Source organism: Sminthopsis crassicaudata, chromosome 1 (genome assembly GCF_048593235.1).
Source record: "Sminthopsis crassicaudata isolate SCR6 chromosome 1, ASM4859323v1, whole genome shotgun sequence".
NCBI classification, from domain to species: domain Eukaryota; kingdom Metazoa; phylum Chordata; class Mammalia; order Dasyuromorphia; family Dasyuridae; genus Sminthopsis; species Sminthopsis crassicaudata.
In genome coordinates this window covers 660,639,163-660,656,317 of record NC_133617.1, presented here as the reverse complement: position 1 = coordinate 660,656,317, position 17,155 = coordinate 660,639,163, and the positions used below count along the sequence as shown (strand labels likewise).

The 17,155-nt window shown below is 34.5% G+C and overlaps 1 protein-coding gene across 3 annotated transcripts in view; it reads right to left on the bottom strand.

Annotated features, from left to right (window-relative positions):
• LOC141551404 (acyl-coenzyme A amino acid N-acyltransferase 1-like) overlaps positions 1 to 17,155 on the bottom strand; it is a 117,735-nt gene that overhangs the window by 92,395 nt on the left and 8,185 nt on the right. The window lies entirely within an intron of this gene.

Here is a 17,155-nt window from a genome sequence, read left to right as displayed (position 1 = left end):
GGGAAGATGTTAGGGAACATAATAACAAGAGTCTGTATTAATCCTGTGATCTTTCACTGTGTACCTTGCACACAGTGTCCCATTTGTGCAAATACTATCATGTGCCCAATACAAGCCTTGTGCAATCTGACCCTTGTGGTCTATGGCTGGTTGGATCCCAGTTAGCACATTCTTGGGAATGGATGCTGAGGCCCTCAGGTTTGTATTCTGCCTGGCTGACTATAGGTCCAGGGTACATCCTGTTGACACATTCGCAGAGGCATTGAGCATGCACCAGATCAAGATAGCCCCTACCATCTCAGGAGTTGGGCCCCTGGATACACAAGCCACTCAGAAACCTGTTGCTGGGACATATGAGCACGGGCAGATGTGAGGGGTATAAGTATAGGATGGGGAGAGAGGGAAAGAGAGAACAATGTAACCGAGTAATAAAGCTTCTTAAATGCATGGTGGTATCTGTCTACTCTGTCTGATCCGGAGATGACTGAGGGTCGTGGAGGCAACAGTAGCAGTGTATAAATGCTCAGAGAACTCTGGCTGGTGTCAGTAGATGTGCATCAGCTGTGATTTCCTTAACAGTCTGGAGCCTGATTCCTCTCTCCTCCACATCCTGAAGCAGAGCAATTCTGACCTCTGTCCCTCAGCTCTTCAATCCCTGCCTATGATTACTTCACCACCACACATTCAGCAAGCAATGCTTGAAGAGAGCTATCATATCACTATCTCATCTAAATATATACATATAGAATCATTATCTCACATTGAATAGGTAATTAACCTTAAGTGCTCCTTATCTTAGATTCAAGCACACCTTTTCATCTTTTCAGCCCTCTACAAACCATTATGCACATTATACACATACTATTTATACACATTATACACAACTATTTAATAAAATTCTTTAAACAAGTGACAAAGCAAGAGATTCCAAAGAAATCAAACTCATCTTATTTCCTTCAAATGAAAAAAAAAAACCAATAAAAATACCAAGAGAAGAAAAATTACATTTCATGAAACAAAGCATATAATGAGGATAAAGATGATGAGAAACTTGTACTACACTTTACAGTTCTTAAAAGTGCTATCCATATAGAATTTAATCTTCACAGCAGTCCTGTGAGGATTATTTTTATATTATAATTATTTGGGTTATTATTGCCTCCATTTTATTAATGTTCAGTCATTTCAGTCATGTCTGACTTTTTTGTTACCCTAGTTGGAGGTTTTTTTTTTTTTTGGCAAGGATTACTTTGCCATTCCTTCTCCATTTTATTTTACAAATGAGGAACTAAGGCAAACAGGGTTAAGTGACATGTCCACAGTCTTGTAGCCAGTAAATGTTGAGGCCAGATTTTATAATTCAGGAAGAAGAGGAGGCTTACTGATTTAAAACCTAGCACTCTATATATACTGTACTACCAAGCTATCTCTTCCCACTTTACAAAGAAGGAAAGGAACTAGGACTGAAAGAAGTTAGTTGACTTGCCAGAGACACACAACTCATAAATATGAAACTTGATTCAAATTAAAGTTTCCATGATGGGCTTAAAATGAACACATATTAATCATCAACATTTCTTCGTATTTCCAATATAACCCAGCAGGAAAGCATAGCAAGAGAAATTCCAGTTAAAGTAACTGCAGACATTATAAAATATTAATGAATCTACTCACTAAGAAAAATACAGGAACTATATGAAGACAAAAAAATTATTTTTCATACACATGGAGATCTAAAAAACTAGAAAAATAAGAACTATGGAGAGGCTAAGCCAATAAAATAAAATAAAAAAAAAACAATTCTAGCTAAATTAGTTTACATATCCTGTACTATATCAACCAAACTATAAAAGAATTATCTTATAGAACTAGAAAACATAACTAAATTCATCTGGCAAACAAAAGATCAAGACTATCAAGGGAATCAGTGGGGAAAAAAATGTGAAGAAAGGCAGTCCAGCAGTACCAGATTTCAAATTATATTACAAAGCAGTAATCATCAAAATAACTGATACTAAGAAATAGTGGTATGGATCAGTGGAATGGATTAGAGACACAATACTCCGTAATAAATGATCATAATGATTTAATATTTGATAAATCTAAAGATCCAAGTTTTGGGGGTAAGAAATCAGTATTAGATAAAAATTGCTGGAAAATCAGAAAGCAGTTTGGCAGAAACCAAATCATAGATGAACATTTCACAATATAGAAGAAGATAAGGTTAAAATAGGCACATGATTTAGACAAAGATAACATCAAAAGCACATTAGGTGAGTGGAAAAAATGTACCTGTCAAATCTAAGAGAAGAATTTATGACCAAATGAGGAAAAGATGACCACAGGAAGTAAAGGAGATAATCAAAAGACTTTTGCATAAATAAAACTAATATAGTCAAAAACAAGAACAAAAACGGGCTGTAATTTTATATCACGTTTCTCTGATAAAGGTCTCATTTCTGAAAAAATATGAAAAATTGAGCCAAATGTGTAAAATAGGAAACCTTCCCCAGTTGATAAGTAGTAAAAGGATAGAAGTCACATGAAAAAATGTTCTAAGCTACTACTGATTAGAGAAATGGAAATTCATACAACTCTGAGGCAGAATCTTGCCGAGTCATTTTGAGAGTTGCTTATCCACCTTTGTTAGGTGCTCACCTCTCATGCTTGGCTCCAAAAAGCTTTTTCATGTGTCACAATCACATCCCAATAAAACAGTCTTGGCTGACAATCTAAGCCAGGTTAAGAATAAATAATAACAGGCCTCAAGCCCATCAGTAAGTTAAGGTAAGGGGTGTCTACTCAACAGAATGACTGGGTGAGAATAATTTGTTCCAGTTGCCATGAAGGCAACTGAAACAGGCATTATGGACCACTCAGAGCTTGGTTAAACAATGAAGATGCCAAGGTCATCCACTGAATTCCAGACTAACACCAGTCATTTTGACTTTTTCTTGCCACTGAATTTCAATGACTCTGGAAGAAAAAGTGAGGATAATAACTGTGCCACTCAGCTTCACTTAAATACAATTCACAGGCAAACCAAGACAGTGAATCACTAATCCTCTTCAAAAATTTAAGGAAAAACAACAAAAAATCTACCTTACACCTTTCAGACAGGCTAACATGACAAAAAAATAAAATGATAAATGCTAGAGGGCATGTGGAAAAATAGTTAGGGGGTGGAGCCAAGATGGCAGAGAAGACACATGCAAATTTCTAAGCTTCCTTCTACCCTCAATACCAATTAGTTAAATCAGCCTCAAAAATAACTCTGTACTAATAAAAACCACAAGGATTAGAAGTACAACTTACCAGCAGAAGAGAATCTGAAATTTCATCAGAAAAAGTTGGTTCTGAGGGGAGGAAATAAAGACCAGCACAGACAGGGTTGGACTAGGAGCTAGCATACTGTACCGATTGGACTGGAGAGAACTCTGGGATCAGAGAAGCTACTGAGATAGAGGAATCTGGCACAGGCTGATAGCTCTACTCTGCTTGTAAAACAGCAGATCATAAGAGAAATCAAAGCCACTTAAAAAAAAAAAAAGCCAGATCTTATAACTATCCCGATTCGGAAGTGACCCAACATCAATCAGGCACGGCTGTGCAGCCGCATTCTGCTGTCCAGGGCTTTTCCTTGGGCAGTTAAGAACCTGAACAGCACGGAACACAGCCCGGGACAGCCTCTAATCCACATAGTGTGGGGCTCAGCCTGAGGCAGTGGAACTCCCCCAGCAGCAACTGCGCTTCCCCAGAAGAGACTTCCGGTTTGAGCACAGGGGCTTTTCGCAGTTCAGCTGCTAATATCCACGACCCCACGAGGGGCTGTGGTGGGGTTGTGATGCTTTTACTGTTCAGCCTCTAGTCTCAGGGCAGTCGCTAGGCCACACAGCGGAGGTTCCTCACTGGATACTCCTCCCTGCAGTCGTGCTAACCACCTCTAAGTCATTTCCGGCGGGGAGGGGAACTCTCTCCCAGAGCTCGCTCTGAGCCCAGCCACAGAATTGCTGTATCCTATCCCTGGTCTGGGAGGAAGCTGGTAAATTTCCTACACAAGGGCAGACGCTTCAGAGTTTTAACTATGAGTTAGAAACTGAAGAGAACGATTGACACCTTCTATACAGAGAAAGAGCGGGTATCCAACCCCAAGGAGGCTAACAGCAGACAGTCTCCAGATAACACCCTAAAGGGGAATGATACCTGTCCCCCATCACATAACTCTCACCTAGAAGAGACTATTAAAAAGTTAAGAGAGTTAGAAGAAAAATAGGGAAAGGAAACAGAAGCTATGATAGAGAGTAACAACATTGTGAAATTTGAGTTGGAAAAAATAAAGAATTCACAGGAAATGCAGGGAAACAAAATTTATGAATTAGAAAAGGTTAAAAAATCACAGGAAAGTAGGGTTTCTTGTTAGGTTCTTACTATGTGCTAATGAGATAATGAGATATTAGGTTTTTATTAAGTGCTAAGTCGGTACTTGACAATTCTCTAGTTCCAGCCTTTATTGAGAGTTTTTACTTGTGAATTCCTGGGGAAGAGCTTGCATGCTTAGGAGGAGCAAGTTCATTGGTTGAAGTAATTTTTCCCAGAAGCCCTTGCATTATCCCATGCCCATTCTCTGGGAGGATAAAAGAGGGAAGTCACTACTCTGGACCAGAGTTAACGGCAACTGTCTGGAGACAATGGTTCTCTACAGAAAGGAGAATCTGTCTGAGAGATTTGAGTTGGCACAGCAGATCTCCTCCCAGAGAGTGATCGGCAGCTTCTGGAGACAACAGCACGTTACAAATTGGCGCCAACATGGGGCAAGGACTTTTCCTTATCCTGACAAGGACTTCTTCTGAGCCCCTCAGAGGAGCTAGACCGGATCATTGCAATTTGGCGCCTGAACAGGGACTTTACACACTTTACACACTTAAGTTTTTTTGTTTTTTTTTTTAATTTGATGAAACTATAAAGCAGGTATACTTATTGAATCACAGGATATATTAAGCTTACTGGAAAACAATCTGGCAATACTTAATATATGAATGAAATTACTCTTAACCATTGACCCAATTATTACATTTTGGGAAATATGCTCAAAGGAAAAAACCTTAAATCAAAATAATTTAATAAAGATGTTTAAAGAATTACTATTTGGAATAGTACTGGAAACAACCTAAATATCCCCAAACAAGGAAAAAGCTACACAAACTTCATGAGCCAGATGGAAAACTTCTTGACTATTGAAAAAGTACTATTAAAATCACCTACTTCAAATGACAAGAATACATGCTACACAGATATGTTTCTAGCAGTTAAGGGTGGGAGGGGATAGAATACAAAGTAATATTCACATATTGTACTATATAAATGTATATCTACTTTAAAAATAGGGGAAAGAAAGTTTGGAGAGACAGAATATAAAGTACTCCCAGTAAAGGCCGGAACTAGAGAATTATCAAATACTGACTTAGCACTTAGTAAGAACCTAATATCTCATTATCTCATTAGCACTTAGTAAGAACCTAACAATTTCTGAATTGGAAAAGATAAAAAATTCCCAAGAAAGTAGGATATGTCCATTGGAAAAAGAAAATAACTCACTTAAAAAAAAATAGTGAAATGGAAAAAAATTCCACAGAACAAAATAATTCATTTAAAAACTCAATTGGACATATACAAAAAGAATTTAAAAATGTGAATGAAGAAAATAACTCATAATAAATCAGGACTTGGGGCACTTGGGTGGCACAGTAGATAGAGCACCAGCCCTGAATTCAGGAGGAACCAAGTTCAAATCTGGTCTCAGACACTTAATACTTCCTAGCTGTGTGACCCTGGGCAAGTCACTTAATCCCAGCCTCAGGGGGGGTAAAAAAATCAGGACTGAATAGAAATGAATGATTCATTGAGAAACCAAGAATCAGTCAAACAAAACAAAAAAAAAAAAAAAAAAAAAAATGAAAAGCTGGAGAATAATGTCAAATATCTACTGGGAAAATCTATAGACCTGGAAAATAGATCTAGGAGAGATAATCTGAGGATCATTGGACTTCCCGAAAATAATGAAAAAACGAGCCTAGATTCTATTTTACAGGAAATCATCAAAGAGAACTGTCCAAAGATTATAGAAATAGAAGGGAAAATAAGCATTGAAAGAATTCATTGAACACCTTCTGAAAAAGACCTTAAAAAAAAAAAATAAATAAACTCCACAGAACATTGTGGCTAAGCTGCAGAACTACCAGACTAAGGAAAAATTATTGCAAGCAGCTAAGAAAAAACAATTCAAATATCAAGGTGCCACAATAAGGATCACTCAAGATCTAGCTGCCTCCACATTAATGGATCAAAGGGCCTGGAATCTGATATTCCAAAAGGCAAAAGAACTTGGAATGTGGCCAAGAATAAACTACCCAGCTAAGTTTAGCATTTTCTTCATGGAAGAAGATGGACATTTAATGAAACAGAGAAATTCCATTTTTTCTAAGAAAAAAACCAGACTTAAACAAAAAATTTGATTTACATCCACAAGACTCAAGAGACGCAGAAAAAGGTAAAAATAACTCTTGAGAACTGTATTTCTCTTGTGGATATACAGAAAGTCCACATGTATAATTTGATTTTACTGATATAACATAAAAAAGGGAAGTAGTAAGGGAAAGGGGATAGTATCAGAAAATGGGAAAGGAAAGATAAAAAAGAGGGAAACTACATCCCAGGAAGAAGCAAAGAAAATTTACCACATCTGAGGGAATTTAGAGATGGGGAGGAACATTGTGTGAATCTTACTCTCATCAGAGTAGGCTCAAAGAGTAAATAATTGACATATCTGTTTTTCAGAGAATTCTCTCTCACCTCACTAAAAAGGGAGGAGAGGAAAAGGGAAAAGGAAAAGAGGAATAAGGGAAGTGTTCAAGAAAGAGGAAAGCACTTAAAAGGAGGGGGGAGGGATACTAAAAAGGGAGGGCTGCGCATCACAAGTGGGGTCCATAAATTCAATACTGGGGAAGGGATTAAGGGGGGACAAGGGGGAAAAAGCATAATTAGGGGATAATAAGAAGGCAGGAAATACAGAATTAGTAATTTTAACTGTAAATGTGAATGGGATGAACTCTCCCATTAAGTGGAGGCGGATAGTAGACTGGATCAAAAGTCAGAACCCTACAATATGTTGTTTACCCACAACACATTTAAAGCAAGGAAACACATAAAAAGTAAAGGTAAAAGGCTGGAGCAAAATTTATTATGCTTCAGGTAAGTCAAAAAAGCAAGGGTAGCCATCCTTATCTCAGATCAAGCAAAAGCAGAAATTGATCTAATTAAAAGAGATAAGGAAGGAAACTATATCCTGCTAAAAGGTAGCATAGACAATGAAGCCATATCAATACTAAACATATATACACCAAGTGGTCTAGCATCTAACTTTCTAAAAGAGAAATTGAGAGAGTTGCAAGAAGAAATAGACAGCAAAACTATAATAGTGGGAGATCTCAAACTTACACTCTCAGAATTAGATAAATCAAGCCACAAAACAAATAAGAAAGAAATTAAAGAGGTAAATAGAAAATTAGAAAAATTAGGTATGATAGATCTTTGGAGAAAACTGAATGGTAATAGAAAGGAGTATACTTTCTTCTCAGCAGATCATGGAACCTATACAAAAATTGACCATATATTGGGACATAAAGATCTCAAAATTAAATGAAAGAAGGCAGACATAGTAAATGCTTTCTTCTCAGATCATGTTGCAATAAAACTACATTCAACAAGAAGTCAGGGGTAAATAGACCAAAAAGTAATTGGAAACTAAATAATCTCATCTTAAAGAATGACTGGGTGAAACAGTAAATTATAGAAACAATTAATAATTTCACCTAAGAGAATGACAATGATGAGACATCACACCAAAATTTGTGGGATGCAGCTATAGCGGTAATAAAGGGAAATTTTATATCTTTAGAGGCTTACTTGAATAAAATAGAGAAAAAGAAGATCAACGAATTGGGCCTGCAACTCAAGAGTGCACACGCAGCGCAGCCATTGCTGTCCTGTTAGTGGATCACCACTACCCTCCCCCCCAGTCTGTGGAGGAAGCCCATTAACACCATACAGGCCCATCCCCCCAAAAACTGACCAATTGTTTCTCTTGTCAATTTGTTTTCTTTGATTCTGCTCTGACAAAATGAACAAAAAATTCAAAAGGGCTCTAACCATTGACAGTTTCTGTATGGAGAGAGAGCAGTCTTCAAATACTGAGGAGACTAAAAACAGATTGTCTCCAGAGGAATCCCCTAAGGGCGATATGAGCTGCTCCTCAATACAAAAGAATCTCATAGAGGAAATCAAAAAGGCTCTCACAAGAGAGCTAGAAGAGAAATGGGAAAAGGAAAGGGAAGCTTGGCAAGAGAGCCTGGAGAAGTCATCTAGAGTGGATAAAGAGATCAAATCATTGAGAAATAAAATTAGTGAGCTGGAAAAAGAAAACAGCTGTCTAAAAAATAAAATTGATGAAATGGACAAAAATTCCATAGAAGAAAAAAACTCACTTAAAAACACAATTGGACAATAACAAAAAGATATAAGTGAGTGAAGAAAATACATCATTGAAAATTAGACTGGAACAAGTAGAAATGAATGACTCAAAGAGAAACCAAGAAGTAGTCAAGCAAAACCAGAGAAATGAAACAATTGAAAAGAATGTCAAGTACCTTATTAGAAAGACAACAGACCTGGAAAACAGATCCAGGAGAGACTATTTGAGAATAATCAGACTCCCTGAAAAATGTAAGGAAAAAAAGAGCTTGGATGCTATGTTCAAGGAAATTATCAAAGAGAACTGCCCAGACATTTTGGAAATAGAGGGTAAAATAGACATTGAAAAAATTCACCCTAAAATCAAAACGCCAAGAAATATAGTGGCCAAGTTCAAGAACCATCAGACAAAGGAAAAAGTAATGGAAGCTGCTAGAAAAAAGCAATTCAGATATGGAGGAGCCACAATAAGGATAACCCAGGATCTAGCAGCATCCACATTAAAAGAACGAAGGGCCTGGAACATGATATTCCAAAAGGCTAAGGAACTTGGTATGCAGCCAAGAATAACTTACCCAGCAAAAATGAGCATCGTTTTCCAGGGAAGAAGATGGACATTTAACTAAATAAATGAATTCCATCTATTCTTGATGAAAAAACCACACCTACATAAAATGTATGATCTTCAAATACAGAACTCAAGAGATTTCTAAAAAGGTAAAAAGAAATCTTGAGAACTATACTTCTGCAATAAAAATATGTAAAGAACATATGTATAATTTGTGCTAGAAACTAGAGGTGGAAAAGAAATTATATCATAGAAAAGTGTAAAGTGGTGGTACTACATCTCATGAAGAGGCAAAGGTAACCTATTATATCTGAGAGAAAGAAAGGAGGGAGATGAACATAGTGTTTATCAATAGACATATTTGATTTATGGTGAAACTTCTTCCACTTCATTGAAAAGTGGGAGGGAAGAAGTAAGCTAAGGGGAAGGGAATAGAGAAATGGTGAGGAAAAGGGGTAAAATAAGGGGAGGAACTTTAGGGTGCAGGAGGGATACTAAAAAAGGAGGGCTGTGAAAAATAAGTGGTGCTCACAAGTTTAATACTGGAGAGGGGGGTAAGAGGGAAGGAAAGGAGAAAAGCATAAGCAGGGGTTAATAGGATGGCAAGCAATATAGAATTAGTCATTCTAACATAAATGTGAATGGGGTAAACTCCCTCATAAAGAGGAAGCAGTTAGAAGACTGGATTAAAAGTCAGAATCCTACCATATGTTGTTTACAGGAAACACACCTGAAACAGGATGATACATTCAAACTAAAAGTAAAAGGGTGGAGCAGAATCTACTATGCTTCAGGCGAAGCTAAAAAAGCAGGGGTAGCCATCCTCATCTCAGATCAAGCAAAAACAAAAATTGATCTAATTAAAAGAGATAAGGAAGGGCATTATATCCTGCTAAAGGGTAGCATCAATAATGAAGCCGTATCAATATTAAACATATACACACCAAGTGGTGCAGCATCTAAATCCTTAAAAGAGAAATTAAGAGAGCTGCAAGAAGAAATAGACAGCAAAACTATAATAGTGGGAGATCTCAACCTTGCACTCTCAGAATTAGATAAATCAAACCACAAAATAAATAAGAAAGAAGTCAAAGAGGTAAATACAATACTAGAAAAATTTGATATGATAGATCTTTGGTGAAAGCTAAATGGAGACAGAAAGGAGTATACTTTCTTCTCAGCAGTTCATGGAACCTATACAAAAATTGATCATATACTAGGGCATAAAAACCTCAAAATCAAATGCAGTAAGGCAGAAATAGTAAATGCATCCTTTTCAGACCACAATGCAATCAAAATTACATTTAATAAAAAGCCAGGGGAAAATAGACCAAAAAATAATTGGAAACTAAATAATCTTATACTAAAGAATGATTGGGTAAAACAGCAAATCATAGACATAATCAATAACTTCACCCAAGAAAATGACAATAATGAGACATCATACCAAAATATGTGAGATACAGCCAAAGCAGTAATAAGGGGAAGTTTTATAGCTCTACAGGCCTACTTGCATAAAATAGAGAAAGAGAGGGCCAACGAATTGGGCTTAACTAAAATTGCTAGAAAAGGAACAAATTAAAAACCCCCAGACAAACACAAAACTTGAAATTCAAAAAATAAAAGGTTAGATTAATAAAATTAAAAGTAAAAAAAAAAAACTATTGAATTAATTAATAAGAGTTGGTTCTATGAAAAAACCAACAAAATAGACAAACCCTTAGTAAACCTGATTTAAAAAAGGAAAGAGAAAAAGCAAATTGTTAGTCTTGAAAATGAAAAGGGAGAACTCAGAAGAGGAAATTAGAACAATAGTTAGGAGCTACTTTGCTCAACTTTATGCCAATCAATTCGATAACTTAAATGAAATGGAAGAATACCTTCAAAAATATAGCTTGCCCAGATTAACAGAGGAAGAAGTAAATAGTCTAAATAGTCCCATTTCAGAAAAAGAAATAGAACAAGCTATTAAACAACTCCCTAAGAAAAAATCCCCAGGACCAGATGGATTTACATGTGAATTCTACCAAACATTTAGAGAACAGCTAACTCCCATGCTATATAAACTATTTGAAAAAAATAGGAATTGAAGGAGTCCTACCAAATTCCTTTTATGATACAGACATGATACTGATACCTAAACCAAGTAGATCGAAAACTGAGAAAGAAAACTATAGACCAATCTCCTTAATGAATATTGATGCTAAAATCTTAAATAAGATATTAGCAAAAAGACTTCAGAAAATCATTCCCAGAATAATACACTATGACCAAGTGGGATTTATACCAGGAATGCAATGCTGGTTTAATATTAGCAAAACTATTAGTATAATTGACTACATTAATAATCAAATTAATAAAAACCATATAATCATCTCAGTAGATGCAGAAAAAGCATTTGATAAAATACAACATCCATTCCTACTAAAAATGCTTGCTACTAAATTCCACTAAACCTTTAAAGAACAAATTATTTCTATACAATACTGATTTTTTTTCCAATATTGAAAAGAAAGCTGAGAGGCTATTCAATTCTTTCTATAAGGAAAATATGAAAATGGGCAAAGATGAGCCAAAAGAAATATTATCTCTAACTTCCAATATTTTGACTGGATAGTAAATATGAATAGAAGGAGAGAGAAAAATTTAGACACAAAGTTTTACAAAAAATGAATGCTGAAAATTATCTTTCACATGTATTTGAAAAAATAAAATACTAATGAAAATAAATAATTAAAACAGCATTTTCCCATCTTCTCTAGGCTCCTTTCATTTCTTTGCTTCTCAAATATCCTGCTATGTTGCCTATCTACTTGTTAATCTATCTGCCCTCTCTCACACTCTCAATAATTTTCTCTTCATTTGAGCGCAGATTTAGAGTTAGAAGATCTTATTTTATAGTCCTGGGTTTATGACAATTGACCCATAACACAGAAGATGTTATTATCTGTCATAGTACAGATAATAATCCATGCTATCAATCTGTTCCTAGACAAAACTGAACTCATTGATGACACCCCCCGCCAACCATCCACTGAATCACAGAATTTGAGAGTAGGAAGAAATCAAGACAGCAAAGTAAAGGCAGTGATTCAACTGAAATCTCTCAAATACTCCTCCAAAAAAACTTTTAAAATAACACCTCAAAATGAGTTCTAGAGTAGCAGAATCAACAAAAGGATGGGATGAAACAATTTCCCAGTCTTAAGACAACTTAGAAGATTGGCAAGAAAGGTTTGGAGTGCAATATAGTGCAAGCTTCTACCTCTAAAGCCAGCAGCAAACCTCAGTGACAATTGAATTGGCAGCAGTTGCTTTTGGAGCTACCAGACCATACATGGTAAGGGGATTAGGCAAGTGGTCAGAAGGAGGTCACAGGAAACCCTTTGCTGACACTGGGTTCAGGACTCTGTTACATTGTGCATATGCAGCTCCAGGTCACAGTCCTAGCTAGGGTGAAGAAGAGCACTAGCATTCTACAGCATGTGGCCATATGGGAATAGAAACTCTGATAACAATTCCAAGGTAGAAAATCATGCTAATGGGTGCTCACAGACCAGAGAATAGTTAAGAGAGCAGTAACCATACCTCCTTAAATCATACCATCTTAAAAGAACTGAAAACTTACAACCCCCCAGAACTAGTTGACAACAGCAGAAAAAACTGAGGCTTGGGAAATTGCCACCTCTATCCCTACAACAGCACCCAGCTTTAACAAAAAGCTACAAGTCAGGAAAAAATTTTTGAGGGGGAGGAAGGAGCAAACAACAAAAAAGAACCTGACCATAGAAAGTTATTGTGATAACAGGGAAGATCAAAACACAAACTCAGAAGACTACAAAGTCAAAAGTGCTATGTTCAAAGTCTCAAAGAAAAAATGTGAATTGGTCTTGGGCCCAAAAAGAATTCCTGGAAGAGCTAAAAAAAATTAGAGGATTTTCAAGCATTTCTGAAGAAAAGACCAGAGCTGAATAGAAAATCTGATTTTCAGATATAAGACTTAAGAGAAGAATAAAAGGGTAAATGGGAAATAGAGAAATAATAGGCATTAAATAAATTACATGGGAAGATGATACTTATAACTCCTAAGAACTTTATCATTATTCGGGCAGTTAGAAGAAACACATATGGGTGTGAATTGACTATTCTGGGATGATATACAAAAAAATTAAATTAAGGGATGAAAAAAATTCAGTGGTAGAAAGTGGAAGTGAGAAATAGAATGAGGTAAAATATTTCACAAATAAGAAAGAACTTTTAAAATAGATGGGAATGTATACAGGAGGAGGGAATAGCAAGAAATATTTGAACCTTACTATCATCAGAATTGGTTCAAAGAGGTAATCACATGTAAACTCAGTTAGGTATAGAAATCTCTTTTATCCTACAGTGAAGTAGAAAGAAAGGGAAATAAGATAAAGGGATGGGGACAGATTGGGGGAAACCACAGAAAGAAGCAAAATACTTCTGAAAGAGTGAAGGACAGAGAGATGGACACAGACACACAGAGAAAAGGATAAAAATTTTTTAAAAATAGGATTACAAGTAATCATACTCATGAATATGAAGGGTGGCAGAGTACATTAAAAATCACAATCCTACAATGTTGTTTACAAAAAACATACCTGCACCAGAGAGACATACAGAGAGTTAAAATAAGGGACTGAAGCAGAATCTATTATGTTTTAGCTGAAGTAAAGGAAAAAAAAAAAAAAAAGTAGCAATCAAGATCTCAGTCAGACAAAGCAAAAGCATCAAGTTCTTCAAGGAAAAATTAAATGAATTACAAGATGAAATAGTAAAATTAAATTAGTGGGAAGTGACCCCAACTTTTCCCTCTCTGAATTAAATAAATAAAATAAGATAAATAAGAATGAAAAATAAAATTCTAGAAAAATGAGATATGATAGACTTCTGAAGAAAACTGAATGGGAATAGAAAGGAATATACCTTTTTTCTCAGTGGTACACACTGAGAACCTACACACACACACACACACACACACACACACACGCACACACCATTGCCACAGGCCCCTCCCTCCAATAATTTAAAATTAATTGTCTTTATGTTAGGATATTAAAAACCTTGCAACCAAGTACAAAAAAATCAAAAACGTTAAATGCATTTTTCAGATTGTAATGCAATAAAAATCACATTCAATAAAGGTCCATTGAAGGATAAATTTAAAACCAAGTGAAAACTAAATAAGCTAATCCTAAAGAAAAAGTGGCTTAAATAACAAATTATAGACGCAAAATAATTTTCATTTAAGAGAATGACAACAATAAGACAACAAACCAAAATTTATGAGATGCAGCCAAAGCAGTATTTCTAAACACATCAATAAAATAGAAAAAGAACAAATCACTAAATTAGACATGAAACTAAAAAAAAAAAAAAAAAAAAAAAACCAGAAAAGGAACAAATTTAAAATCCTCAATTAAACACCAAAGAAGGAAATCCTGATACTCAAAGGAGAGATTAATACAGTTAAAAACAAGAAAACCATTGAACTAACAAGAGATGATATATGGAGGAAAAAAACCCAATAAAATAAACAAACCACTGGTTGATCTTATTTAAAAATTAAAAAAGGAAAACAAAATTATCAGTATTAAAATGAAAAGGAATGTGAATTCATTACCAATGAAGATGAAATTAAAACAATTATTAGAAACTATTTTGTCCAATTACATGTTAATAAATCTAACAATGTAAGTGAAATGGATAGATATTTACAAACATATAAATTGCTCAGATTAGCACAAGAATAAATAGAATACTTAACTGTATCTTAGAAAAACAAATTGAACAAGCCATCAATGGGCTTCTCTACAACCAGATGAATTCAAAAGTAAATTCAAAGATAAACTTAAATTCTACCAAACATTTAAAAAACCAATTAATTAAAATACTATGTAAATTATTTGGAAAAAATAGGCATATCAAAAGTTCTACCAATTTCCTTTTATCATGCAAATAGAGTGTTAATAACTAAACCAGAAATAACAAAAACAAAAACAAAAAAGTTATAGACCAATTTCCTTAATAAATATTGATGCAAAAATCTTAAATAAAATGCAAATAGATTATAGCAATATATCACAAAAATTATGCACTATGACCAGGTGTGATATAGGACTGATTGAATATTAGCAAAAGTATCGACATAATTGACTATATCAATAATAAAAACAACAAAAATCATGTTATCTCAATAGATGCAGAAGATTTTTGACAAAATGCAACACTCAATTCTTTTTTTTTATTCAACATTCAATTCTTATTAAAACCACTAGAAAACAAAGGAATAAATGAACTTTCTTTAAAATGATTAGCATCAATGTAAAATTATCAGCAAACATTATATGTAATAAGGATGAGCTAGAAGTCTTCCCACTAAGAGAAAGGGTAAGGCAAGGATGTTCATTAATACCACTATTACTTCATATTGTATTGGAATTGTTAGCTGTAGCAATAAGAGAAAAAGCAAAGAAAATGAAGGATTACAAATAGAAAAACTATTATTCTGTATAGATGCTATGATGGCATAATTAGAAAATCAACCAAAAAACTAATTGAAGCAATTAACAACTTCAACAAGATTTCAAAAATATAACATAAGCCTGTATAAATCATTAACATTTCTACATATTACAAATAAAATAAAATAAACCAGGGAGAGAAATGAATTGCAGATATTATAAAATACTTAGGGGTCTACGTGTTAAGACAAAGCCAGAAACTATATAAATATAATTATAAAATGTATTTTGCACAAAATAAGACACATTTAAACAAATGAAGAAATTAGTAATTATGCATGGATAGACCAAACCAATATACTAAAGAGACAATTCTACCTAAATTAGTTTATTTATTCAGTACCATATCATTCAAATTACCAAAGGATTATTTGTATAGAACTAGAAAAAAAGATAATAACCAAATTCATCTGAAAGAACAAAAGATCAAGAATATTAAGGGAATCAGTAGGGTGAAGGTAGGTAGCCTAGCAACAACAGATTTCAAACTATATTACAATGCAATAATCATCAAAACAATCTTATACTGGCTAAGAAATAGGGTGGACCAATGGTAAATGACCATAGTAATCTAGTGTTTGATAAACCCAAGGACCAAGGCTTTTGGAACTCTTTAAAATCCAGAAATAAGTTTTTGACAAAAATAGCTTGGAAAAGTAGAAAGCAGTTTAGCAGAAACTAGTTATAACCCAAACTATCAAGACCACATACCAAGAAAATGTCAAAATAGGCCCATAATTTAGATAAAAAGGATAATACCACATGGAAATAAGAAATAGTTTACCTCTCAAATTTATACATAAGAGAAGAATTTATGACCAAAGAGACAGAGATGTTCACAGGAAATAAAAGAATCATTTTGATTACATTAAACTTAAAAGGTTTTGTACAAACAAAACCAATGCAGCTAAGATTACAAAGAAAGCAAAAAACTTGAGGGGGACATTGCAGCAAATTTCTCTGATAAAGACCTCATTTCTCAAATTTATAGAGTTGACTCAAATTTATAAAAGTCATTCCCTCATTAAGAAATGATTGATCTTCTCTCTGTATAATGTCTTTGGTATAAAAATAATACAGCCTTCACTCTTGATGTTTGTTATCATCAGTCTATTGCTCTAATAAAAATAAAAAAGGGGAAAAAATGATTAAAGGATTTGAAAAAAAGCAGTTTTCAGAGGAAGAAATCAAAGCTATACATAACCATATTTAAAAATGCTCTAAATCACTATTAATGAGAGAAATGCAAATTAAAACAACTTTGAGATACAGCATCACTCTTATCAGATTGTTTGATATGACAGAAAAGGAAAGTGACAAATATTGAAAGGAATCTGGAAAAACTGGGATACTAATGCATAGCTGATGGTGTTGTGAACTGATCCAACTATTGTGGAGAGCATTTTGAAACCATGTCCAAAGTATTATAAAACTACATACTCTTTAAAATCCATATAATACACCAAAGAAACAACCTCCTCCCCCCCCCCAAAAAAAAAAGGAAAAGGACCTA